This window comes from Pagrus pagrus (genome assembly GCF_965226575.1).
Source record: "Pagrus pagrus genome assembly, contig: HAP1_SCAFFOLD_75, whole genome shotgun sequence".
Taxonomy (NCBI): Eukaryota; Metazoa; Chordata; class Actinopteri; order Spariformes; family Sparidae; genus Pagrus; species Pagrus pagrus.
This window is the reverse complement of record NW_028175388.1, coordinates 206,204-233,702: the sequence shown is the minus strand read 5'-3', so window position 1 is coordinate 233,702 and position 27,499 is coordinate 206,204. Positions and strand designations below refer to the sequence as shown.

Here is a 27,499-nt window from a genome sequence, read left to right as displayed (position 1 = left end):
TTACTTGACACTGCAATGGGCCCAGCACGTTCTGCAGGACTATTAACACTGAGTGGTCCAGTTACCACCCATCCCAGTAAGGTTTGGACTGCATATGGTCCATTATCATGACTGTTTATTATTTTCCATGGCTCCATTGCTCGAGGAACATCAGTCCCAATGAGGAGTTCAATGTCTGCCTCAATTTCCTTTAACTGAGATAAGGCCACCTCTCCAAATCAGCTTCTGTGATTATGTTTTCCTTTGAGACAGGGATTTTGTTCTGCGTGTAAACTTTCGGCAGGTCCAGATATGTGCAGCCCTCCAAGTCTCCCACCTCCAGTCCTCTGACCTCATAGGTCCCTGCAGGGTTTTCCTGTCCCATTGTTCGCAAAAGTATCTCTGTTTTGCGTCCTTTCGCATTCAACAGGTTCATTAGATTTTCTGTGCAAAATGTTGCTGTGCTGCCTGGATCGAGGAAGGCATAGGTCTGAATATACCTGCTCCCTTTTGCCACCTTAACTCTGACTGGAACAATCGCAAGTGCACAGTCTCTCCCGGCCCCAGTTCCATCACCTGCTGAAACGAGCACTGCTTATGGGGTTATCTTCTGTCTCAGCAGTGGCTTTTGGTTGATTTTCCTGTTTTGGGCCTTTTGCACTTTGAATATGAAGTACAGTAGGATGTTTCATTTGACAAACTTGACACATTAATCTTCTTTTTTGCTTAGATGACCTTTTAGTAGGCAACCAAAGCAGTATCCATGGCTTCTTAAGAATTCAACCTTGTTGTCATGTGACTGTGTTTTGAATTGTGGGCGGTCGATCAGAGTGCGTTTTACAGCGCATCCTGCTTTCTCTGTATTCACTGCTACTGAAGTAGCGAAGCTGCTGTTTTTGCCTCTTATTAATTTTGGTTCATTTTTACTTCTTGGGATAGACTTTTTTGTTGTCATTTGGTCTTGAATGTCCCCGAACAACGGATCCAAAAGCATCTTAGAATGTTTTTCCACAAAATCCACAAGGTGCTGAAATCTGATTCTCCTGCCAGTTCTCTGTTGTGTCTCATAGGCTGTGGTTCGCCACCTTTCCCGGAGTTTGTAGGGTAGTTTGGATGCTATTCGCCTTAGGTTTGATGGGATCTCGAGTTCCTCTAAATACTGTAAATCTTGCATTACATTACAACATGCTCTCAAATACATTGCATATGCATGCAGCGTTTTCCCATCCTCGGCTTTAATCGCTGTCCAGTTCGAGGCTTTTTCCAGGTAAGCTCCAGAAACTTTCATTTCATTCCCAAAGTGCTCTTTTAAGAGGTGTCTTGCTTCACTATAGCCCCTGCTCCCATCCATGTGCAAGTCTCTTGGTAAACCAGAGATAAACTGCTCAAGATAGTAGAGTCTGTCCTGATTATTTTTAGTCTTGTCTTCAATCCAAGTGTTCAAATGCATGGATAAAAGACTGATATGCCAATGGGTTACCATCAAACACAGAAATCTCTCTTGCAGGTAACAGACAGGTTTTGCTGTGAGACAATGAGTTCTGCTAAGTCATTTGTCTTTGTCTTTGAATAACCACATCCAAGTTATCATGAGCAGCATTAGTTATGGTGTGATTATGATTTGCAGTTTCGTTTTTATGTTTTTCAGTTAAATTCTTGTTTTGAGGTTTATTTTCTGGTGTGTTGGTACCCCTTGTAGGTGGAGGTCTGTGGAGACTTAAGATGGTTTGGTGAAGTGGAGTTTTGGGTATTGCACCTAACTGTGCAAATTCTACATTGCTCTCCATTGTTTCTGGTTCATGGTGAGAGTCATAATACTCCTTCATGCCATCACCCAGAGCTTCCTGATCCACCTCATCACTTTGAAGGATTTTTATTTTAGCAGTTGATGCTGCGAGGTCTGCTTCCAGCTCCATTTGCTCCATCTTTGATTTCAGTTTTGTTTCCTCCAGTTGCAAAGTGTGTTTTTCTTTCAATGCAGCAGCTCGAGCCATCACAGCAGCTTGTTCCGCTTTGGCCTTTTTTAACTCTGAGGAGACTGAGGAAGATCTGGAGGTTGATGATCCAGTGGAAGTGGAAGACTTTGATTTGTGTGACACATTTGATATGCTGTCCAGTGGTCCAACTTTTGATTGTGCAATTTCTCTTTTCCATGTTTCAACATCTTTCATGAAGTAATTCAGGTTAGTTATTCTGGGTTCATACCAGTCATAATAATCATTTTCCTTTTCCTCCTCTGATAAGAGCTCTTGCACAGATTTGTTAGCATTTTTAAATTCATCCACAGCTCCTTTAAACGCTTCAAATGTGTCTTTGACTTTATCAACATTTCCAACGTCAGTCATCAAAGCCTTTATTTCATTTGTCCTCCTCGTGCATGCTCCCAATCTGCCTCTGCGCGAAGCAATGCGCGATTTCAACATGTCCTCAGACTCAGTTGCGGTCTCAGGTGTGTCAGACATCATCACAAATAACCACACAAATTCCTTTAATTTCCGTTAAGTTCATTCTTAAACATCATTCCAACGTCCCCGTTTTATTGCAATCCACATCCACAATCCACAACTTTGCCTTCCATAGTGTTCGATTGTTTCTTTGTAGCGCAACGGCGCATTCGTTCATAGAGTCGATCAGCTGATTTTAGTCACGGCCCGCCGGCTGCTTTCTTCATCTGTCGGCGAGTGATCCGCCGACTTTCCACTTTCCTTCCTTGCATTCAAAAAAGGTAAAAAAAACCCTAGTTTCTGAGGAGGAGGTCCACGACTCACTTAATAATAAGCACTCGCGGAGATGTTTCCAGTTTCAACAAAAAGTTTTGAATTTATTTACATAAACAGAAATATTCTCCGGGTTGACTTCAGACAATGAGCAAATAAAAAACGTAATTTAGTGGTTGATAAACTGTTTCACTCCTCACTCCTTCAACACAAAAAACAGACAAAAGCACAAACCAGCTGTCCTCTCTCCCTAATCACAGGAGGAGGATGGCCTGACTAGGAGGAGGGACCTGAGCAGCAAAACGATCATAAATAATAGTTCATGTACAATATATATCCTGAATAGTCATCCTTATCATTAGCATTATTTTATACCATTACCATATACCATTTTCCAAATAATTAATACAAAGAATCAATAGGCTCCAACATATGCTTTCTAATGAGGCCAAACGCAGTGAGACAGTTAAGCCCACATGCATTTCTGTTTTGCAGACTGTCTTAAGAGTTTTGAACATGTCGCTTCAGTTTCGACCAATGCATCTTAGCAATCGAAAAAAACTAACAGTTTTTGTTTTCAGCAGGACGACATTTGCGCATGGAGAAGATGAGCGCCGCGCTCTTCTCAAGTCCTCCGCAGCCTATTCTACACAGCAGCTGTCTTGCCTTTAAGTGGTCTCGCGGGTCTGAAAAACACAAATAGCTGTGGCCGCGGGTTTTTTTTATATATCACAGAACATTGTGCCCTATGCATCTATTGTGTATGCGGATAACTGCACTAGTGGGAACATTTAATTGTATAGTTAGTTAATGTTTTTATCTGAAGCTTTTAGGCAACATTATCACCCCTAAAAATACTATAGGCCTATATATTGGTGAGAAATAAACGAGGAGGAAAAATGACGCGTAAACTTTTCTAAACGGTTATGATTTATTATCCGCGTACCCGTTTACACGTGTAGATGTTGACACCCCTATAAACCACAATAATTTAATCTTGATCTCCACCTCTGACAGTGGGGAAATGTCTTAGCAAGCACCTTACACAGTCTCGCATAATAAAATACCAAAGCTAATCACAATGGCATCCCGTCATCCCTACCTGCATAGGCAGCCAAATCTAACTACTAAAAGGTACCTTGTTCCAATTCCTTGGCTTTATTAATATTAGATCACTGTCAACCAAAGCCTTACTGATTAATGATTTGATTACTGATCATAAGCTGGACATGATTGGCTTATGTGAAACATGGCTGAAATCTAATACTTTTCTGCCATTAAATGAAGCCTCCCCTCCTGATTATAACTATGCCCATGTTGCTCGGGCCTCTAAACAGGGAGGAGGCGTTGCTCTAATCTACATCTATCTATTTTCAGTTTAAGCTCCAACCAGGAAATTAAATTTACTTCTTTTGAGGCCCTGGTGTTAAAACCATCTCCATCAAGTAGTAACAGGCTTTCCCCTGGTGGTAATCTACAGACCTCCAGGGCCTTATTCCCAGTTCCTAGAAGAATTCGGTGAATTTATTGCAGATCTTGTAACTAGTTCAGATAAGATCCTAATTATTGGGGATTTCAATATCCACTTAAATAAGCCTTCTGACTCTCCTAGTCAGTACTTCTCAAATGGTGGGGGGCGCGGTGAGGTGTCGGGGGGGCGTGAGAGGCAGGTCAGGACTTTCATTTCATTTTCATTTTCCACTGTCATTATTAGTAGCCCCATTCACACTGCTGTTTGCATGCGGGGATCCTGCGCCAATTCTCCCCATCTGCCTCTGTGTGAAAGTTTCAGATGCGGCGAGGGGTGAAATTTCCCTCTGCCTCTGATGCTCCTACGGAGGTATCAGAGGCACAGTATTGGCGAACCGAACCAGTGTGAGCAGATAAGCCGACGGTGGGGAGCGGGGGGTTGTCGATCTGATGGTGTTCACTGTGTGATAACTAAACAGGTCCGACACTCAATAAAATGTAGAGAAATGTCCCACAAAGCAATGTTACAGGACCAAACAACAGTAACGTGGTAACTGGTCGTGTCTTTGGCAACTTATGAGGAAAAAAATACAGCAATTATATGTGGAAAAGTGTCTGTCAGCCTGTCGGTCCAACCGACTCTTCGTCACATTTCTGCCCGAAAAACGGCGTCTGTCCCCGGCAAAAAACTTTAACTCGGCAAGTGTTTGTCGCGGTGAAAAACATCACTGCTAAGTCAGCCCTACTGACCGAGACTTCAGTGATCTTTCCTCCATAAAACAGCCTCCCTCCCTGCGAGTGACAGACGGCGTCCCGTTTACTGATGGTGATTATGTAATTAAGAGAAAAATGTAACTTTGTCATTTTCCAGGATGTTTGGTGGGTCAGGATCCCACATTAACTGCATCCATATGATGATAAGTGTGTACATGTTTAGATTTGTCAGTGCGTAGTAAAATAACGTTTAAAAAAAAGCAATATTGTTGCAAATGTTGCACAAAAAAAATTAAAAAGTCCTTTTTGAAAAGGAATAAGCTGATGAAGCTGACAAGTGACCAATGTTTACAGTTTAAAGTTTTGAATGTTAATGTGTTAAGTCTATAAAAATGCACATCCCAGTGAATCATTTGCGCTTTGTTCTCTGTTTTGAGAATCACAGTCTTGTTTAAATGTTACAAATTGAGTTAATAAACTAAACTTGGAAATTGTTTGAAGTTGTTGCAGATGTTAACAGATGAGATGAGATGCAGATGTTTTTAATCTATTTTGATAATCAGGTGATTGTATGCAGAATGCTGGTGCCAGCAACTCATACAGTGGTTTATACAGATAAATGAATAATTATTATCAGGTTCTCAATAATATTTCAATTCAGGGGGGGTGTGAAAAAATTTCTGTCCTCTAGGGGGGGCATGACAGAAAATAGTTGAGAACCACTGCTCTAAGTAAAGCTTTTTTGGGTCTGCTCGATATGTCTAGCTTTACTCAGCTCGTTCATGAACCTACTCATTCCAGTGGTAACACTCTGGATTTGATTCTTTCCCATGGATTAGATGCGTCAGCCCTGAATGTTGCTTCCGTCTCCTCTGCTGTGTCGGACCACTCTCTTATTACATTTGAAGCGTCATTAGCCTGTCCCTGTATCAATGACACAAATGTTTCCACCTCTCGTCATATCAGCCCGGCAATCATAGCGACACTCTGTGATAAATTGGCTGGGGTCCTGGCCCCTTTTGCGATTGCGACAAAGCCTGTGGAAAAATTCACCAATTAAGTTAACTCGGTAATCGTTTCTCTCCTCGATTCTGTGGCACCGGTCTCTACCAAGACAAGACGACCAAAGAAATCTTCGCCCTGGTTTACTAATGAAACCCGAGATCTCAAACAGGCCTGCAGGAAAATGGAACGTGCATGGCGAAAATCTAAATTAGTCGTTTTTCATCTTGCATGCTGTCATAGTGTACTTAATTACAAGCGTGCTCTTAATGCCACTAGAACAGCATATTTATCTGGCCTAATAAACAATAATAAACACAATCCTAGATTTCTCTTTGACACTGTGGCTAAACTTAATCAAAAAACCACAGTCTGTGAGCTGTACATCCTTTAATGCAAATGATTTCTTAGATTTCTTTTGCAATAAAATTGATGATATTAGAGCCAAAATTAATTCATCATCTCTGGCTTCCTCGTCAAAGTTGATTATAAAACAGCCTTCTGCCGATTCTCAGTTAGCCCCGGCTCTAAACAATTTTGAAGATATCTCCCCTGAGATATTGTCTAAAATTGTCTCATCCTCAAAGCCAACTACCTGCATCCTGGACACCCTTCTGGCAAAACTGTTTAAGGATCTATGGCCAGCACTGGGACCTACAATGTTAAATATTGTTAACTTATCGCTCATGACAGGTGTTGTCCCTGCTAGTTTTAAGTCTGCTGTGGTTAAGCCTCTACTTAAGAAACCCCACCTTGACCCAGGATCTCTAAATAATTATAGGCCAGTATCCAACCTTCCCTTCTTCTCCAAAATCTTAGAAAGAGTTGTGTCCCAGCAACTTTCAGGCTACCTAACTAATAACAATCTCCTGGAACCTTTTCAATCAGCTTTCAGAGCCTGTCACTCCACCGAAACTGCCCTTACTAAAGTGGTAAAGGACATCTTACTTACTTAATTTAGATTTAGACTCTACCTCAGTGCTTCTGTTACTAGATCTCAGTGCTGCATTTGACACCACAGGTCACGGCATATTGTTATATTGTATATATAAAAGTACTACATCGATATTTACTGATGTGAAGTATGGTGTTCCATACTCGGAGTTTGGGAATACAGAGTTAGGGAATACATTTCCACTATGTGGAACTATGTGGACGACACTCAGCTGTATGTGCCCATCAAAGCTGATGATAAATCTCAAATCGCCAAATTGGAGACCTGCCTGTGTGCCGTGAAGAGCTGGATGTCAGAAAATTTCCTGCTCCTAAATTCGGATAAAACTGAGATGCTGGTCATTGCTCCCCCTCGACAGAGACACCCCTTTGAGAAATAACACAACTGTCGAGAGTTACTGTCACGTGATCAAAGTTCAACTGTTAAGAATTGAGGTGTTACTTTTGACTCTAGCCTCTCTTTCCATCAGCACATAAAAGAAATTACCAAGATCGCTTTTTACCACCTGCGCAATATGGCCAAAATTAGGTCCTTCCTGTCCACGGCCTTTGTTTCGTCTAGGCTGGATTACTGCAATGCCTTATTTTCGGGTCTTCAACATGGGAGCACTAAAGGTCTTCAGATGGTTCAAAATGCTGCAGCTAGAGTCTTAACATGTACAAGAAAATTTGATCATATTACACCAATCTTAGCCTCACTGCACTGGCTCCCAATACATATGAGATCAGACTTTAAGGTGCTGCTGATGACATACAAAACTGTACACAGCCTTGCCCCGTCGTACATGTCAGATCTTATTATACTGTATTCTCCAACTCGTGCACTACGCTCTCAAAATTCAGGGCTCCTGATGGTTCCCAGGGTTAAGAAGAAGTCAGCTGGCTGCAGGGCTTTCTCCTATCAGGCCCCCTTCCTCTGGAATAAACTCCCAGCTGATATTAGACAATCTGGCTCTATTGACGCCTTTAAATCTAAACTCAAAACTCACTTTTTCTGACTTGGCCTTTAATTAGTCCTTGACATCGACTGCTAGCTTCTTCGGTGGGTCAACTCAGTCTCAGTGAGTAAGCTATAGTATTAGACGCCACATTGTCCTGCCGACGAGTAATAATCTGCTTATTCTGATTAACATTGCATTTCTATAACCTTGTTTTTCTTTCTGTTCCCACAAGGTGCAAGCTGTGTCACTTTCTCCCCCTCTTTCTCCTCCTACTCTCTTTTCATTCAGGCTCCCTTCTGATGAACTCAGGCCCCAGAGACCATCTACCTCTCCTGGCTCCTACAGCCCCACATACTGTCAGATCTGGATTGTCACACCCGGGCTCCGTTGGATCGTTCCTCTCCTTGTTTCGCTATCTCCTTATAACTGTATTCCTGTAAATTTTGAGGCCTCCTCATTCTGATCTCTCTCTCTACTACTAATTATCCTGTGTGGCCTGCCCTCTTCCAGGTCACCACGGTGGACAGGAGGTCGTGTGGCTCGGGCACCCCCTGACGATGCCTTGTCCTGCTCAGTCGTCTCCTGGATCCACATACTTTACATATATAATTTTTATCAGATTTTCTGTCAATGCAACCTGTAAACTGTGATTGCTGTTCTTTCTGTACATGCGACATCTATTGCATGACTGTCCGTCCTGGAAGAGAGATCCCTCCTCTGTGGCTCTCCCTGAGGTTTCTTCCGTCGTCTTTTTTTTCTGGTTAAAAGGGTCTTTTTTTTTTTTTTTTCCCCATCAAGATGGCAAGTTTTTCCTCACTCGAATCGAGGGTCTAAGGACAGAGGATGTCGTTCACTTTACAGACTGTAAAGCCCATTGAGGCAATGTGATAACTTGGAACAAAACTTAATAGAATATGAACAGGTTATAGATCCGGAACATAATCTTTTTAAAAACAAACACCAGTTGCTGTTGTTATACAGAAAACAGTTTAACAATATTACTGTTGAACATGGGATAAATATTATTCATTTTAACAGTAGAATTTATATGCAAACTTCCAAAGTATAAAAGAATATCTAATGCAGTTCAAAAAGCCTTTTAACATTATAGCCATCTTAGAAACATGGCTTGACGAAGAGAGAGGTACAGATTTTGTTTTGCAGGGATAGGAACTTAATTGCATTAATAGAGGGAGCAAAACTGGAGGAGACGTGGCTCTATTTGTTGACAAAGGCCTCACAAGGTTGTGGACAATATGTCAGTAATCATGGATGATGTAATGGAGTGTGTTACTATTGAAATATGTATTGGAAAAAAAGAAAAATGTCATTGTCAGTTGTGTGTATAGGAAACCTGGTTCAAACATTGAAATCTTTATAGAAAATATGGAAAGGGTATTCGCTAAAGAAAAGCAAAAAAGTCAATTATGTCTGTGGGGATTTTAACATAGCCTTGTTGAATCCCAACAACCATAAAATGACGGATGCATTTGTGGAAGCAATGTATAGTATGAGTTTATTTCCAACGATTACAAAACCAACCAGAATAACATCTCACTGTCACTCTGATTGACAATATTTTTACAAACAATATGGAGAGTAGTACTGTTAGTGCATTATTATTTAATGACATTAGTGATCACCTGCCTGTCTTTGCGATTCATGAATGTAACTACAATAGGAACTGGGGGTGTAATGAAGTTAAATACAGGAGAGTAAGATCTGAGGAAACTATAGCTGCATTTAGGAATGATTTAATTAATTATGATTGGAAAGTTTGTGAAGACACTGATAATTATTTTTAGACATATTCAAAAATGAGTATGACAAAAGCTGTCATATGTATATATATATGCAAACAATGTAACAAGAATAAGTATTCTGAAAACCCCTGGATGACTAAGGGACTGCAAAATGCCTGTAAGAAAAAGAATACTCTGTATAGGCACTTCATAAAATATAGAACAAAAGAGGCGGAGATTAAATATAAGAAATACAAAAAGGCATTAACTAATATTATGAGAGTATGTAAGAAGGGTTATTATAATAAAATATTAGAGAATAATAAAAACAATGTAAAAAGTATATGGAATATATTAAAGGTATAGTTGGTAATCCTGTTCAGAAACACTTTTTGTTATACTGGGTGAAATGGCCTTTCCATCCTGAGAGTAGTCCATACATAATGTGTTCAGAAAAATAAACAAAATAAATCATACCTCTGTGGCAGCTGCAGGCCTGTAAAATCTCTGACCAATCCCTCCCTCTCAGTCAGAGTTTAAAGAACCGTTGCCGGATATATTCAACACAGTCCACATGAGCTGTGTCCAAATTCAGGGGCAGCATCCTTCAAAGTGCGGATTTGAAGGCCAATCACAACGCTGCGCGAAGGATGTCCAAATTCGAAGGCTCCTCCAAATGCAGCCCACAAATGCAGCCTGCTTCTCCCGCTTTTTGGAGGACGGACCGCTACTGTCCTTCGCGGCCTCCCATATCCCAAGATCCTTTGTGCGCCGCTGCTCAGTCACGAAAAAGAAGAGGGAAAACTGAACAATGGCGACATCAAGTGGCGCGGACTTGACATTTAAATGTAAGTTCTGGGTTTATACTCGGTTTTTACTCATTTGATCATCCATTGCCAGATATGTTAAACTTCAGCGGACTTTCAGTTAAAATACGTGACCCTGGTAATGCATTAGCATACGGCATAAATTAGCATTATGCCGTTGGAAGTAAAGCTATAAAAGCCTTCGCTTTCAAAATGTTAGACGTTCAGAAAACCATAAAATCCATTCAGTCAAAACTCTTTCGCGGGCCTGGGCGGCATCAATCATGACATAACCGTAAGGGCGGGAACATCTGGTGACGCAAACCAGGAAATACGCCGAAGGCTGGACCGTCCAATTTAACTATGGTTGACGCAACCGTCAAAGGACTCTCCGAAGGACCCGGCCTTCGAAGGATGCGGCCCCTGAATTTGGACACAGCTATGGAGTTAGCAGGAGATCCACACTCCAGTTCAGAAGGTGGCGGTAATGCACACCTAAAGTTGTTTGCCAACAGCCATAAAACAGCAGCAGAAGAAGAAGCAGCAGAGTTACCAAGAGAGAACAATGGCAGAGAAAATGCAGCCAAAAGTAGCACTTCCAGAAGTGATGCAGAGGTTGCTGTCTTTCTGTTGGACAGGTAATTAGTTGTTTTGCTTCGGGGATTTGTTATTTTCATGAAATATGTAACGTTAGCCAAATTAGCTACTTTTGTCGCTTGTCTTAGCCCAATGCTAATGGCTCTCCTCTGCCCTGCTGATGGACTGGACAACTATTCCCTTAAATAATATAATTAGAAAAAGACAAACCAAACCAGATTACCCTGAATTGTTTACGGACAATGGCATAACAATTACTGATAGGAATGAAGTGGTTGACAAATTTAACAGTTTTTTTGTTAATGGATGGGTCCTAATCTGGCCAAAGAAATAAATCCGAGAAGAAATGTGTTGAGGAAAAATGTGTGGGGAGAAATCCAAATTCAGTCATATTGGGAACTGAAAAGTAAGGAAATTATTGATATTGTAAAAAAGTGTATAAGTAAAACGTCAAAAGATTAGAATGATATCGATATGAGTCTTCTAAAGAAAATAATAAATGGAATTGTGGGTCTGTTAACACATATATGTAATTTATCATTCATAACGGGAACATTTCCAGATAAAATTAAAGTTGCTAAAGTAATTGTATAAAGATGGTGATAAACACCTTTTCACCAACTATAGACCTGTATCCTTGCTTTCTCAGTTCTCAAAAATTATTGAAAAACTTTTTGTTACAAGACTGGATAATTTCATTAAAAAAAATAATATATTCATGGACAGTCAGTATGGGTTCAGATCAGGCAGATTAACTTCTATATATTTGTTGACCTAAAAAAAGCATTCGACACAATTGATCATGGGATGCTACTTAAAAAACTGGAGAGGTATGGCATCAGAGGGGTTGCATTGGATTGGATAAAGAGTTACATTAAAAACAGGCTTCAATTTGTGCAGATGGGTCTTCACAAGTCAAAGAACCTGAACATTACCTGTGGTGTCCCACAGGGGTCAGTCTTGGGGCCGAAGCTAGTTATTTTGTACATTAATGACATTTGTAGAGTTTCAAATGTACTGAAGTTTGTTGTCTTTGCGGATGACACAAATATTTTTTGTTCTGGGGAAGACTTGCAGCAGCTCTTGGAAGTGGTCACGGAAGAAATGTATAAATTAAAAAGTTGGTTTGATATAAATAAATTATCATTGAACCCAGGGCCGCCCCTGGCAAAATTGGGGCCCTAAGCAGAATTTTATTTTGAGGCCCCCCCCCCCTTTACAAAATGACTGTATCACGGAATGCCATTTAGGTTTACAACCTTTTATAAGTAGGAACAAATCAAATGAACGGCCTCTTTCAACAATGGAACAAGCCTTTTACAGATGCAGGCTGCTTCAGTAGACATGGTGCCTGATGGCCCTTGTGACATACTGGGTGCTGGCTCCGTGTCACCCTTAGTAACAAACTTCAGCATTGACCCTGTTATGACAAGAAATCCACCATACAAGCAGATTATTAATTTTTGTTTTGGTCTTAATGGTAAATTACACAATGAAATTAATGTAAATACTAGCCTCACAAAGATTAAAATGCAATTAATGCAAATACGACTACAGCTAATAATATTCATTATGATTTGATTTGATGATATTTCTATATCTAAATATTTTTAAATACTTATTTTTACATTTAGTGCTTAGGTTCTATATTCCTACACTGCTGTTTGCTGCTGTAACGCTTTACATTTCTCCATTGTGGGTCAAGGATTATCTTAATTTTTCTTATCTAATCTTATATGACTGTTATAAATTAAATTCACCAAGAGATGGCGACATTTTACCTCCATAAAAATAGCCCAAAACTTCTATTGATAGCATAGATTGATAGGCTATAAACCTGAGCCAACATACGACCACCAACTGGTCAATTAACCGCTCCTTTTTCAACAGAGCTGAATGTATATGCAGTTAACAAGACATTCAATAAATGATAATCAGGGCCGCTGGAAAATTTCATCTCCAGTCCACATCTAGACAGAATTATCCTCTCTTCTGTCTCATGATTAGCATGCTAGCAGCTGGGGTGTTTATGCCACAAAGTTTTCTTTTTTATTTCAACAACATACCCACCTTCAAGTGAAGCACGAGCCTCCTCTTGTTTAGACTTTGTCTTTCTTTTGCTTGCTCCCGATTCATATTGCCGTTGGGAGGCCATCTCTCCACCTGCATCCAACTGCCTGTCGGCGCATCTGACCGCTGATTGGTCAGATGCTGCGTGCTGTCAATCATTGCGGCAACGTGTGCGGCGTCAGATTACTCGTCTCTTTTTTTTTCTCTCCTGCCTTTGGCTGACTTGGTGCTCTAAGCGTGCCTCACGGCAGCGATGCGCATCCTTTGCGCATTTGCGGAGAATGCGTCCCCTTGTGCAAAATGGGGCCCCCCCACGGATCGTGGGGCCCTACGCACAGCGCGTGTTCTGCGTCTAAGGAGGGGCAGCGCTGATTGAACCTGAACAAAACTAAATTTATAAATTTTGGACATCGTAAAATGAATGAAGATGTTCACGTAGAAATGAATAATGTTGCAATAGAAAGAGTTTATGAAAACAAATTTTGGAGTGTTTTAATTTTTAATTTATTAATTTAGTTTTGCTGGAAGGCCCACATTAAGTATCTGTGTACTAAGATGGCAAAGAGCATTGGAGTGCTGAGTACATGTAGATATATCTTGAATCAAGCAACACTACACTTTCTGTACTGTGCACTCATTACAATATCTTTTTTTTTTTTTTTTTTATTATATCTTTATTTGGAATGGACATAAATACACCAGCATATCAACATTGGTAAGAGTGAAAACAAGTGTCCTTCCGGTTTTGTTTGTTTGAGTCCAGGAAAAACGCATCACCAGCCGTCCAGGCATGCGAGTCCAAAAAAGGTATAGTCATGGGTCGTGGATTAAATTACGTTCGGCCTTTGTAGTACCCACTTTCCTCTAATAACTTAAATTACACAGCAATTGTAATGGAATAATATCAGTGGATACAGGTTATCCTCTTAAAAGACAGTACTGATAATTTGCGTGAGGTACACAAAGCCAGATGAGATTTACATGCTCACTTAGAGAGAACTCTGGTACAACTTACTTGTAGATCTCATCTCTCATCTCACAGTTTAAATGGAACTATGTACAGGAACCAGGGTGGTCGCCCGCTGCTGCTGTCATAGAAATAATTAACAATAACCAGTCAGAAATTAAGTAAGTAATCTAGGAAGTAATATTACCAGTGAGATCAAATGAAATCTGCTCTCGTGGGGGTTATGAATGAAATCCAGTTGTTCCAGATTTGGTAAAATTTGTCCTTTTGGATTCTTAATTGATAGCTCAATTTTTCCATCCTAAATATCTCTAGGGTAATTCCAATCCAATCATCCAGGGTAGGCTGAATCGGGCTTAACCATCTCCTTGTAATTGTTTTCTTACTAGCCACCAAAAGTAATTGCAGCAGCTTTATCTCGGTCCTGCATTTCAAAAAAGAGACAAGACCCAGGTACAGAACATCAAAAACCAGAGGTATTTGAGTGTTAAAAAACGTGCTTAAGGAAGCCTGGATACCCCTCCAGAAATCATTTAACTTGGGACAATCCCAGAAGATATGATAGTGGTTAGCAACAGTTGAACCACATTGTCTCCAGCATGCCATATGTGTGGAAAAATTCTGATTCACGTTCTGTAAGGTCGGTCAATTTACATTCATAAGCAATATATGATCGTAATTGCAGGTATCTATGAAATTTGTTTCGTGCCAAGCCGTGATTATCCCGCAAGGTCTCAAAGCTGTGCACAGGCTTTCTTCGAGTAAGTGAAAGGAGTGTTGTGAGACCATACAATGTCCATGATTTAAAACTAGAGTTGTGCCTATTGGGAATAAAATCTGAGTCATAGGCAAACCATCTGAAAATTCTCAACATTCTATGCATCTCACAAATATTAATTACCTTCTGCCAGACTCTGAGTGTGTGGGATACCCAGGGGTTCGCCGACTTTTCCAAATGAGACGTTAGACCTTATCCGCTATTACACATATTACCATATCTGATCTATTGTGTTGAAATCTGGGGTAATACTTACAAGAGTACCTTAAAAAGGATATGCACATTGCAAAAAAGAGCAGTAAGGATAATAAATCATGCTGGGTATCTTGATCATACGAATCCTCTATTTTTTAAATTACAGACTTTGAAATTTATGGACTTAGTGAAAGTTAGAACAGCAATAATAATGTTTAAAGCAAGAAATAATGCACTGCCTGAAAACATTTAAAAAAATGTTTCAAGATAGAGAAGGTAAATATCATCTAAGAGGAAAATTAAATTTTAAAAAACCTTGTGTACGTACTGCTTTTAAAAGCATGTGCATATCAGTCTATGGGGTAACATTGTGGAATGGTCTTGAAGAAGAAATCAAAGTACTAGCTCTATACAGTTTAAAAACAGATACAAGAAAGCAATTCTTGACAAATATAATAAAAAAATAAGACCTCAAAACAACTATCTATTTTCTGGATGTAATTATTCTATTACATTTCTGTTCCTTATACGAAGCAATATGTATAATATAAATATAACTAATTGCAATCACGGCTGGGTTATGGAATACAGTACTTCACTTTGGTGGTATATGGGGAGTGACTGGGGAATTAACTTTTTCGAGTTTAGGATATTGTAGGAGGCTAGTTTAAGTATGCCTTGATTTTTTGTTAATTGTTTTGTTGTATTTATCATTTTGTCATTACTTTGTATTTTACTTTTATATATTTCTTTTTTGTTGTATTTATTTTATGATGTGAGGAAGTTGTGAAGAAGGGACAGGACTAAATAAGCTTTCTGCTTCCTCCTGTTCCCTCTCGAACAGATTATTTTGTTTGTCTGACATATCATTTTGATGGCTACTTGTTGTTCAAGATAAAATGAAGAATAAAGAATGAATTGTGATTTTGGGCTATATAAATAAAATTTGATTTGATTTGATTTGATAAACCCCCCCCCACTCCCTGTTTACTACGCACAAGTTTATCTAGAGGCTGCTCTTTTAATGGTTGAAGATGGCCACCCTGTTCGGAGATAACAAAGTGCCTAACCTGGAGGTATTTGAAATAATGGGTGTGGAGTAGTCCATACTGAGATGAGAGCTCTTCAAAAGTCTGAAGGGTTCCATCTTTGAACAAATTCCCAAAAGTTGTAATACCTCTTGTAAACCATAGGTTTGTAATACCATCTCTAAGGGCTTTAGGTAAAGAGGGATTGGAGTGGAAAGGGGATTTGTCATAAATAGGTTGAATACAGCCCGTTTTCTTCCAAATTTGCTGCCATATCTTATAAGTATGGACAATAACTGGGTTTGTTGTTGTAACCAAAAGAGAGCTAAGCGAGCTGTTATATTGAACTGATTCCAGTTTGAACTCTGTTAAATGGTTCTGTTCAATTTGTTTCCACTTAGGTGAATGGGATTTGCACTGTTTGCCAGACCCACATTGCTGTAATTTGTGCTGCCCAATAGAAATGCTCAAAATTGGGGACTTTTCAGTCCACCTTTTTCTAGAGGGTTTTGCAATATTAACATCTTTATCCTGGGTGGTTTGTTTCTCCATATAAACTGTGTGATGCAAAGGTTGAGTTGTTGAAAAAATTGCTTTGGGACCAGAACTGGTAACATCTGGAAACCTGTACGCCTACAGGTGAGAGATTGACCATTTGGTGACCTGGTGCAGCCAGAACAACCTGGAGCTTAATGCTCTAAAGACAGTGGAGATAGTAGTGGACTTCAGAAAGAACCCAGCCCCACCCGCCTCCTTCAACCTGTGTGGCTCCCCAGTCAACTCTGTGGAGTCCTGCCGTTTCCTGGGCACCATTATCACCCAGGACCTAAAATGGGAGCCGAACATCAGATCCCTCACCATAAAAGCCTGGAATGGGAAATTGCATTACTATACCATTTTTATTCATTATGTCGTCTTACATTGTCTTCACTGTGTTCTTCCCACATCCTCGAATGTTTGTACTGTCAGCACAAAGAGAGATATGTGCTTCTTGTTATGGGAACGGAGCCTGGTACAGACATGAGAAGGACACAGGGCATTCCTTTCCTTTAACAAAAAGGGTTCTCAACTGTCTCATCTTGTTCTTCTTTCTGCAGACCGCATGCCACTCTGTTGATTGATGAACCTTTTTTATAAAGAATAAAATCCTTAAAAGACAACTGGTATTTCTTACAAGTTTGTTTCAGATATCTCACAAATAAGACAAATTTCCACAACAATTTGGTGTCAGAAGTGGGATTCCTTGTGTGACAGGATCTGGAGCCTGCAGCGGACTGTGACCGGCCAGCCTGGAGGAAAACTTCGTCCAGCCTCTACCTCGAGAAAAAATCTTAAGAGACGAGAGGACTGACCGCTGCGGCCCCGGACCGTCATCACTGGAATCCTTATTGAGGGAAAAAGGACCACGTTGCTTAACAAACGGTGAGATACTGAAAGAAACGAAACTTCTTTAAGAGGGAAAATAAATGAATAAATAATTATAATTATGTTTTGGAAAAAAAAAAAAAAAATTAAGTAAATTAGTAATTTTTGCTGGATTTCTGTTGATCATTGTGATAGTTGGGCGACTCGAACCAATTCAGGGCAGAGTAATACCGGGTTCTGGGAACACCGGCGCTAATAGGAAGAAAAGGTGTTTATCCTATTAAGCTGTTTTACCGCTGGATTGGGGGCCAAATCAGGGCCGAGTGAAACCAAGCAGAGACAAGGGGTCTCTTAAGGTTATCACCGCTGGTTGGCTGCTTTTTTTCAGAATTTGTAGCGTAATTAAACTGAATTCATGGTAATGACCGGGTCTTAAGGATAAATATAAAGTGCACTGGGACAAGTGACAAGTAGAACAATGGGAGGCAAATCCAGCAAAAAAACAGGAAGCTGGCGTAGGACCAGACCTGGCTGCCCCAAACATAAATTACATAAAGGTTAATGATGGTAATGAGGCTATAGAGCCTTTACATGTCTGGGTGAGAGAGTTTGGTTTTCCCTGCGGAGGGACATTCAGCATGAGACAGCTGAATCTGTTGGAGGAGAAGATTAATTTTAGAATAAAAGAGATAAAAGCAAAAAGAAAAGTGTCACATAAAAAAACTTGGGGAGGTTGAAAGGCATTTGAAAGCCTTTAGGATGTGGAAAGTGGATGCAGGGAGAGACGTAAATGTGCTAGTCAAAATGAGAAGGAAAAGAAGAGTGCAAGTGATGAGAAAAGAACAGAGTTGTCTTCTCAGAATCGGGTTTCTTCTCTGTATCCCCCACTTCCAGGTCCTACGCCTCAGTGTCTCAGAGTGGACTATGACCTCGACGCGTCCCTCCTGTTCAACCCATAGCACCGCCGAGACCACCACCGCCACTACGGTCTCCAGCACCACCGCCATACCCGGACGACCAGAAACCGTCATCGTCTGCTTCCCAACCAGATATGAGCGCAGCGGGACACAAACAAGGGGATGCGAAGCTCAGTGCCAACAAAGGACAGCTAACCAAAACCACATCTGTTGCTGCAAACTTTGGAGAACATTCCCCTCTTACTCCTCGACCTTACACCAGAAGCAAGGCCAACAAGGAAGATAATACAGGAGCCACCGGCACCTATCCCATGGTGGAGGTGGCAGGAGCCCGGGGCGTCCAAATGGTTTTCCGCCCCAGGTCTGATACTGATGTGAAAGAGGCCATGGCACACCTGCCACAGCCGAGTACATGTGGAAAGAAATTTGATGAGGACTTAGAACTTTTCTGTCGAGAATTCAGCCCAACCCTTCCTGAACTGAAACGCCTGCTAATCCTGAAAATGGGAGCAGCAGATTGGTCAAAGCTTTCAGAAAAGTTTCCAAGTGGCGACACGTGCCGCTCACATCATGACTGGGACGACGTGGAAAATGAAGACTATAGACATGCTGTTACCGCGCTGTATACAGTAATTACAGCTGCCTTCCCACCTCGGATGAACTCTGCTAAGATCTCTGACTGCGTACAGGCGAAAGGTGAAACTGAGGCTGCATATCGAGGACGAGGTCACAGAGGATACGGTGACTGGAGACGCTCTTATTGTGATCCAGAAGTGTGTCTCCGATGTGAACAAAAAGGACATTGGGCCAAGGATTGCACCAAGACTCTAGCTGCGACCTCCAGCCAGGCGGACTGAGAGAAGGGAAGGGGGGTGCGGCCGGACAGCTCATTCTCTACTCTGACTCACCCGACGCATCTGGAGCCTGGTAACACACCCACATCGCACACTACAGATCACACGTTTGAATTGTTATGTGATGCAATAACCTTCCTTGAAACAAAATGTTCACCTCCAGCTGGTACATATGTGAAATATGAAAACAATGCCTTTAAGAAAATGCCAACATATTCTCTATCTGTGAATGACAGAATGGTTTCTTTCCTTGTTGTCTCTGGTGCCACACACTCAGTGATCAAAGGAAAGGAGTTTCTGAGCTCTCCTAAAATGTCAGTCTGCTTTGTCAACTCTGCAAGTGCTTCTGGTGTAGTAGTACGTGAACATTTTACTGTTCCTCTTAAATGTTCCGATGATAACAGCACCAACTTCAAACATGCATTTCTGTTGTCAGACTGCTGCCCTATAAATTTATTGGGCAGAGATCTCATGTGCAAACTGGGAATAACTCTTATTCCCACACCAGATGGTGTTCAAGTCATAAAACCTCATGAAAATGCACAGTTGTTTGTGAAATATTGCCCTGATCAGCTGTTGTATGCTTATCAGTGGAAGCTACCGTAGAGCGATATCTGCAGTCTATTTTTGGAAGAGGCCAGAAAACACACACCCCCTGGCCCACCACACACGCACGTGCAGTGCATGCCAAATGACTCACTTCAGTGTACATCTTTTGTTTCAGTGGGTCCAGATAGACAGTATGAAAAGAAATGGTATGATGACAAATACAAAAATGAACGGTTGTGTATCACACACCTATGTTGGACAGAAAACAAATGCATTGCATCTGTGCAACTTACACCCACTCAAAAACATCAGTACTATGTAAATAACTCTGCGCCGCACATTGCACTTGAAAAAGCAAACACTGATAAATGGGAGGATTTGGGTCTTTTTGCACGTGCATGTAGATCAACCACTAAGTGGGACCCCACAGATGACCCACATGTGTTTTACAATCCAAAACTGCATGCATTCAGAAAGGTTTTTCTGCAACCACTCACACACAACGAACAGTTCAGTTAGTTCCACCTATAACATCCTCGCACATTTTTCTGTCAGAGACTGAGGCTGCAGCCATCCCAGCCCTCCAGGAAGTCCTAAGACTCTGTGGGCTCGAGGAAAACATGATGTTGGTCTAATTAAAACAGCAGAACCAGTGGTGATCACCCCCAAATCTGATTACAGACCTTGCCAACACCTTGCCAAACCTGAGGCTATTGAAGGTTTTTGAGTCCCTGAAAAAGGCAGGAGTAATTGTGCCTTGTGACACTTCTCCTGTGAGGACTCCTATTTTTTCCTGTGAAGAAAATAAGAGACAAAGGTCAACCAACTGAATGGCGTTTTGTACAAGACTTGCAAGTCGTAAATGATGCTGTACAGCCGAGAGCTCCTCAAGTTCCTAATCCTTACACAATTTTGTCACAAGTGGTTTTCGGTGGTGGACCTGGCCAATGCATTTTTCAGTGTTCCTGTTCATCCAGATAGTCAGTTCTGGTTTGCGAGTCCCGTACTGTTTACGACGCGTTGCGGAAAAGTCTAGAGCCTCTGGCTTTGTCCGAGGGCTCTGCACTTTTGCAGTATGTGGACGACCTTGTGATTTGTGCGCCAACAAAAGAACAATGCGAACGCGATACGATCCGACTCCTAAAACATGTCCGACAAAAGGTCACATTTTTGGGTCATGAGATTTCCAGCGACGGGAAATCCCTTTCACCCAATCGTGTTGAGGCAATTCAGAACATTCCCAGGCCTAGAACCAAAAAACAAGTTCTTTCGTTCCTGGGAATGTGTTCTATGCAGTGTTAGAAGCACCACTTGGTGCCACGGTGCATGGTAAAAGCCCACAATCACATGATTTAGTGACATGGACTCCTGAGGCTGAAAAGGCCTTCACTGACCTGAAACTAGCTCTACAGACAACACCTACTTTAGGGCGACCTGACCCGAGCAGACCATTCACACAGACTGTTGATGAGAGGAATGCATGTATGACATCAGTGCTGCTCCAAGATCATGGGGGGAAACTTAGACCTGTGGCTTATTTCTCTGCTAAACTCGACCCTGTAGCTGCTGGGTTGCCACGTTGTCTCCGGGCTGTAGCAGCAGCTGAGAAAGCTGTTATGGCTTCAAGGGATACTGTGGGTTATTCAGATCTGACTCTCCTTGTTCCTCATGCTGTTTCTCTAATTTTGCTTGAACAGAAAACCTCACATCTCTCCACAGCACGATGGCTAAGACACAATACTGTTTTGCTTGACATGCCTAACATCAAGATCAAAAGATGTACTGTTCTTAACCCTGCTACATTGCTTCCCATTCAGGGGGAGGGTGAAGATCACAACTGTGTTGCTGTGTTGGACGAGGTGTGCACCCATTGCACCGATTTGTCTGAAACTCCACTGATTAATCCTCACTTTGTTTTGTTTGTTGATGGCTCAGCATCCCGTAACCCAGAAACCGGTAAAAAAACAGGTTGGTTATGCTGTAGTCTCACTACATGAGACTTTGAAATCAGGTTCTTTGCCGCCTCACTACTCTGCTCAAGCTGCAGAGTTAGTTGCTCTCACAGAGACCTGTAAACTAGCAGAAGATAAATCAGTAACGATCTGGACCGATAGTCGTTATGCTTTAAGCGTTTTGCATGATTTTGGTGCTCTATGGAAGCACAGGAAATTCATAAAATCTGATGGAAAGCCTATTCTGAATGGTGACAAAGTTTCTGCATTATTGGATGCTGCGTTATTGCCCAGAGCCATTGCTGTGTGTAAATGTCAGGCTCACACTAACAACAGTGATTCAGTTTCTACAGGGGGGTATTTCAGAAAGTGGGTTTTGTGAAAACTCTGAGTTTGTTAACCCTGAGATGAGAGAAACTCTGAGTTTTTAGTTCCAGAAAGAGAGGTAACTTAAACTCTGAGTCTGTTACTGCGGTAACTGACTCTGTGAACATAACCTGCTCACTGGCAGGTTTACCTGAAGAAACCCTGAGTCTGACGGAGCTGTCTGACAGCAGCTGTCCTTTCCTTCAGTCCGATCGTGTTGAAGCAGAAATAATTCACATAGTTTTACACCAGGAGGAGAATTTAGATTCATTTAGATGAGCTCTCACTCCCCGACGAGGACTGAACCGAACAGTAGACCGCTTCTCATCAGTCCGTCATTTATATTCTCCGGCCGCACAGCGAATATCAGGCTACACATCGCTGACGTGCTCTCAGATCTGAACAATCCTCTTTGTTTGTTTTTTTTGTTTGTTTGTTTTTAATCACTTCGCAGGTTAATCAATCACCTTCAGCAACCAGAAAAAGAGAAATAACTCACATTTCATTTGACTTTCTTTATTTCCCACAGATAGCTACAAAAGTAACCATCAGTAGAGCCTATTGTATTTTTTCCAACAACGTAATTTCAATGTCCGTGTTTCTAGTTTGCAGCCGCATTGAGTATAAGATTAAATGACTTCTAGTTAAATCTGTAGACAGTAGGCTACGTGTGTGTCTGACTCCAATGTTGGGTACTGGGGGAGAGTGACGCCCTCAGCCTCTGGTCACCCAGCGACCTGACTCAGGACCAGCTCCTCTGTCTCTGGCGGACGTGGTGGAGGTGAGCACCACTTCATGTTCATCTACTCAGCAGGATGTTAGGACACAGATGTGTGTTAAACAGCATCTGTTGGTGGTAAAAGCTACTACAAGTTAAAATATCCACTGAATAAACTTTTACTTTGTTTAATATGTGAAATAAAACCAAAGTGAGGAGCCATCGTGAGACTGTTTTTATATTTTCAGCCGATTTGAATTAAATAAAATAGCCTAAAATAAAATAAAACACTGAACAACATTCAACCACTTCCTCAAAGGCTAATATAAAAGAAAGTGATGTTAAATTCAAAATGAAAAGACGGCCGCATCTAAAACTCTGTCAGTGATTTTTATTACGGCTGCAGCCGTGTTACTTTTTTTCCCCACAGAAAATGTCTGCTTCCTGTTTTCTCCCCTGTTGCCATAGTGAATCACAGTATCGGAGCTCCATTGATGATGGCTTTTTACTAGTCGTCAGGCACGAGCTCAACTCAGAGTTAACGTACTCAGAGTCGACTTACCTAACTCAGATCAGCTATCCTGGAACTGAAAACTCAGAGTTTCACTTCACAGGGTAAGTCAACTCAGAGTTCAGGGATAGACTCAGAGTTTGTTGAACCTCCTTTCTGGAATACCACTCTGGAAATGCACGAGCAGACGCAGCTGCTAAAGCTGCTGCTGGAAAACATGGAGTAAGACACACCCACAACCTGCTTCACTCTGACCCTGAAAAACACACAGACACTAGTGCTTCCAACTCTGACACACACACACAGATATTAGCGCTTCTGCTGATGAAAAAGGAATCTGGCGATCACTCGACTGCACATACACTAACGGCATCTGGCACGGACCTGACAGTAAACCATGTTTACCAAAACACTTTTTTCCACATTTTGCCAAATTTGGGGGGGAATGGGGGAATGTTTGATCTGATAAAAAAACATTGGTTCACAAAAGGCTTTACAGCCTATTCTCAAAGATTTTGCCAATCCTGTCATATCTGCACTACACATAATGCAGGTAAAACTACACGACAGCCACAAGCAGCACATCCACAACCAGAGGGACCTTTTGAACATGTCATGATGGATTTCATTGAACTAACCCCAAGTGAAGGCAAGAAATATTGCCTTGTGATGGTTGACATGTTTTCCAAATGGGTTGAGGTGTTTCCCACCTCAAAGCAGGACAGCGCTGCTGTGGCCAAGGCCCTGATGACGTGTGTGATACCACGATGGGGTATCCCCAGGAAAATAAGTAGTGATAATGGTACACCATTTGTGAGTGAAGCTATTAAACAGCTAGGAGGTTTTCTTGGGATTGACTTGAGACAACACTGCTCCTACCATCCAGCGAGTGGGGGTGCAGTGGAAAGAGAAAATTGCACTTTGAAATCAAAACTTGCAAAGTGTTGTGAAGAAACAGGTCTCTCATGGACTAAAGCCCTGCCGATTGTGCTAATGTACATGAGAATGAGAAAAAGAGCGCGCGCAAATCTAAGTCCCTTTGAAATCCTCCTTGGCAGGCCTCCCGAACTGGGAGTAGGGCCTGTTAATAGACCACTCCCTGAGACCTGTTTCTATGAAAATGATATGTTGCAATATTGCCAGACGTTGTCCTCTGCTTTATCTCAAATCCACAGACTGGTAAAGGACGCCCTTCCTGCTCCGGCCAACCATCCTCTCCACAGCCTTACTCCAGGCGACTACATCGTGATTCGTGACCTCAGGCAAAAACACTGGAGGTCCAAAAAGTGGAGCGGCCCGTTCCAGGTCCTCCTCACCACCCACACTGCCGTCAAAATCGCTGAGAGAGCCACCTGGGCACACGCCAGCCACTGCAGGAAGGTCCCAACTCCACAACACGCTGAGGACCAGGAGTGTTCATAACGCCAGGAAGAGAAGCAGACGGTCACAGTATTGACATACTGTGGGAGGAAACAACTTTCGGAGCGCCGATTGATCAAAGCACTGATTCACCTGTGTGCAACATGGAAAGACGTCAACGTCCGTGGCATCCATTCAGGCAGCCAGGCATGTGCGGTCTCCGAGGCACCTTGTGCTGTCTTGTGGGGATCGCTGTCATCATAGTGGTACCCATATTATGGCCTTCGACTCATCCCAGCAAAAGTGTCTCACAAAACACTACCACTCACAACAACACTGCACTTCTACACAGAACCAAAAGACACCTGACCTCTGACCCCTATGGACCAGACAGGGCCCCTGGATGGCTCTTAAAGAATCTGTGGATGCAGTATGTCAATTATACTGCACGCACAACGACAAACTCATCATGCCTCATCTGTCAAGGCTACACAGCAAACCTGTCACAATTAATGCAAATACGACTACAACTAATAATAATATGCATTATGATTTGATTTGATGATATTTCTATATTTAAATATTTTTATATACTTATTTATACATTTAGTAATTAGGTTCTATATTCACACTGCTGTTTGCTGCTGCAACACTTCAAATTTCTCCATTGTGGGTCAAATAAAGGATTATCTTAATTTATCTTATTTTATCTAATCTTATATGACCGTAATGAATTAAATTCACCAAGAGATGGCGACATTTTACCTCCATAAAAACAGCCCAAAACTTCTACTGATACCATAGATTGATAGGCTATAAACCTGAGCCAACATACGACCACCAACTGGTCAATTAACCGCTCCTTTTTCAACAGAGGTGAATGTACATGCAGTTAACAAGACATACAATAAATGATAATCAGGGCCGCTGGAAAATTTAATCTCCAGTCCACATCTAGACAGAATTATCCTCTCTTCTGTCTCATGATTAGCAGGCTAGCAGCTGGGGTGTTTATGCCACAAAGTTTTCTTTTTTATTTCAACAACATACCCACCTTCAAGTGAAGCACGAGCCTCCTCTTGGTTTGACTTTGTCTTTCTTTTGCTTGCTCCTGATTCATATTGCCGTTTAGAGGCCATCTCTCCACCTGCATCCAACTGCCTGTCGGCGCATCTGACCGCTGATTGGTCAGATGCTGCGTGCTGTCAATCGTTGCGGCAACGTGTGCGGTGTCAGATTACTCGTCTCTTTTTTTTCTCTCCTGCCTCGGACTGACTTGGTGCTCTACGCGCACCTCACGGCAGCGATGCGCATCCTTTGCGCATTTGCAGAGAAAGCGTCCCCTTGCGCAAAATGGGGCCCCCCCACGGATCGTGGGGCCCTACGCACAGCGCGTGTTCTGCGTTTAGGGAGGGGCAGCGCTGCATGGGACTGTGTGGTTGTTGCATCATTCCTTGCATTTTTTATTTTTTTTATTTATTTAGCACAAACAATATCATATAAAGAAAAAAAACAACATGAACAATCAACATGACAGGGATGTGCAAAGGGGAGGTATGAAACCCAAAAGGGCTTATATGAAAACCTCACCCACATATTCAAAGATCAAATTTAATACAGTTTAAAAACAATAACATAGGAAAATAATTTAACAATAATGAAAAATAAGTAGAAAAGTAAGTGATTAAACAGTAAATGTAAGGAAGTAAGGGGAAAAAATACATACATAAATGAATAATACAAAACAGAAATAATGAATGAGATGATAAGGAAAGAATAAGAAGTGTGAGAGAGAGAGAGAGACAAAGGAAAATCATGACAATAATTGTCTTGTGTTTGAGGGTACATGGTTTGACTGATTAGGTACTTTTTGAGAGCCTTTTTAAATGATGTTAAATGAATAATTTTTTTCAGATAGTCGGGTAGCTGATTCCAGAGACGTAATTGCATTAGAGTCTTAATTGTTAGAGCCATAGATAGGTCCATCTCAACGTCAACTGGAATGGCATCACTGGAACCACCTCCATATTCAGAAGATAATTCCCTTGATCTGTTCCCTCACCCTGGTTGGTCCCCTCCTCCTTATCCTGACTCTGACGATGAAGACGTGTAAGGTGTGGTGAGTTGAAAGAACACACAGAGACTAATGAAGTCACTGTGTGTGATATCAGTATTATTTTTCTCAAGCTTATACTATTATGAAAAGTTCTGACATTTAGTAACAAGTTCACTAATCATTTTTTCTCAAATGTTTACAGCTATACTTTTATGATTATTGCTTACCCATTTCTAGTCAAAAAATATGTGATGAATAAAGATCAGGGATTTGCAGCAGAAGACGACATCATACTACCTTGTGATCGTGCTAGTAACCTCTCCAAGGTAGTGGCCCCCTCTACGCTTGCAAAACACAGGGGCTGGAGAGGAGCAAGCCTGCGTCCCTGAATCCATTTTAGCATGATAAATTGAAAAATATTCTTTAAGACACATAGATGATTAAGATGTGTTGGTCTATTTTATTAGTCGATGTTTGCTTAAGAATCAAATATATGCAGTGTTCTATATTTTTGTTAGAAATAATCACATGACATGATCAGTAATTCACATGTGTTTTGCCTCCTCCCAGCTTGCAATAAATACTAGTAATGTCTATGTTCCACAAACACAGCTATTATTGATTTTCAACTATACAATATGTGATAACTTAAATTGAATCCTGAGTGAATTTTTAAGTTTGATGTCTAGTGTGTAGTTTGTATATACTTAAAGTGATCAATAAATGATCAAAAGGGAGGAGTGTAATTGGAAATTGTATTACTATACCATTTTTATTCATTATTATGTCTTACATTGTCTTCACTGTGTTCTTCCCACATCCTTGAATGTTTGTACTGTCTGCACAAAGAGAGATATGTGCTTCTTGTTATGGGAACGGAGCCTGGTACAGA

The 27,499-nt window shown here is 41.3% G+C and overlaps 1 long non-coding RNA gene across 3 annotated transcripts in view; it reads left to right on the top strand.

The window, feature by feature from the left end:
• Positions 1 to 26,363, top strand: part of LOC311253936 — a 36,820-nt gene extending 10,457 nt beyond the window's left edge. The window contains exons 4-6 of one of the 3 annotated variants that reach the window (XR_014622069.1): positions 8,010 to 17,123; positions 17,215 to 19,169; positions 24,368 to 26,363. This is a non-coding gene — a long non-coding RNA (uncharacterized lncRNA). Of the gene's footprint in view, positions 1 to 7,679; positions 17,124 to 17,214; positions 19,170 to 24,367 lie in introns of all 3 variants that reach the window. The other 2 variants (XR_014622070.1, XR_014622071.1) reach the window with 2 other exon arrangements.
• The last annotated feature ends 1,136 nt before the right edge of the window (positions 26,364 to 27,499 follow it).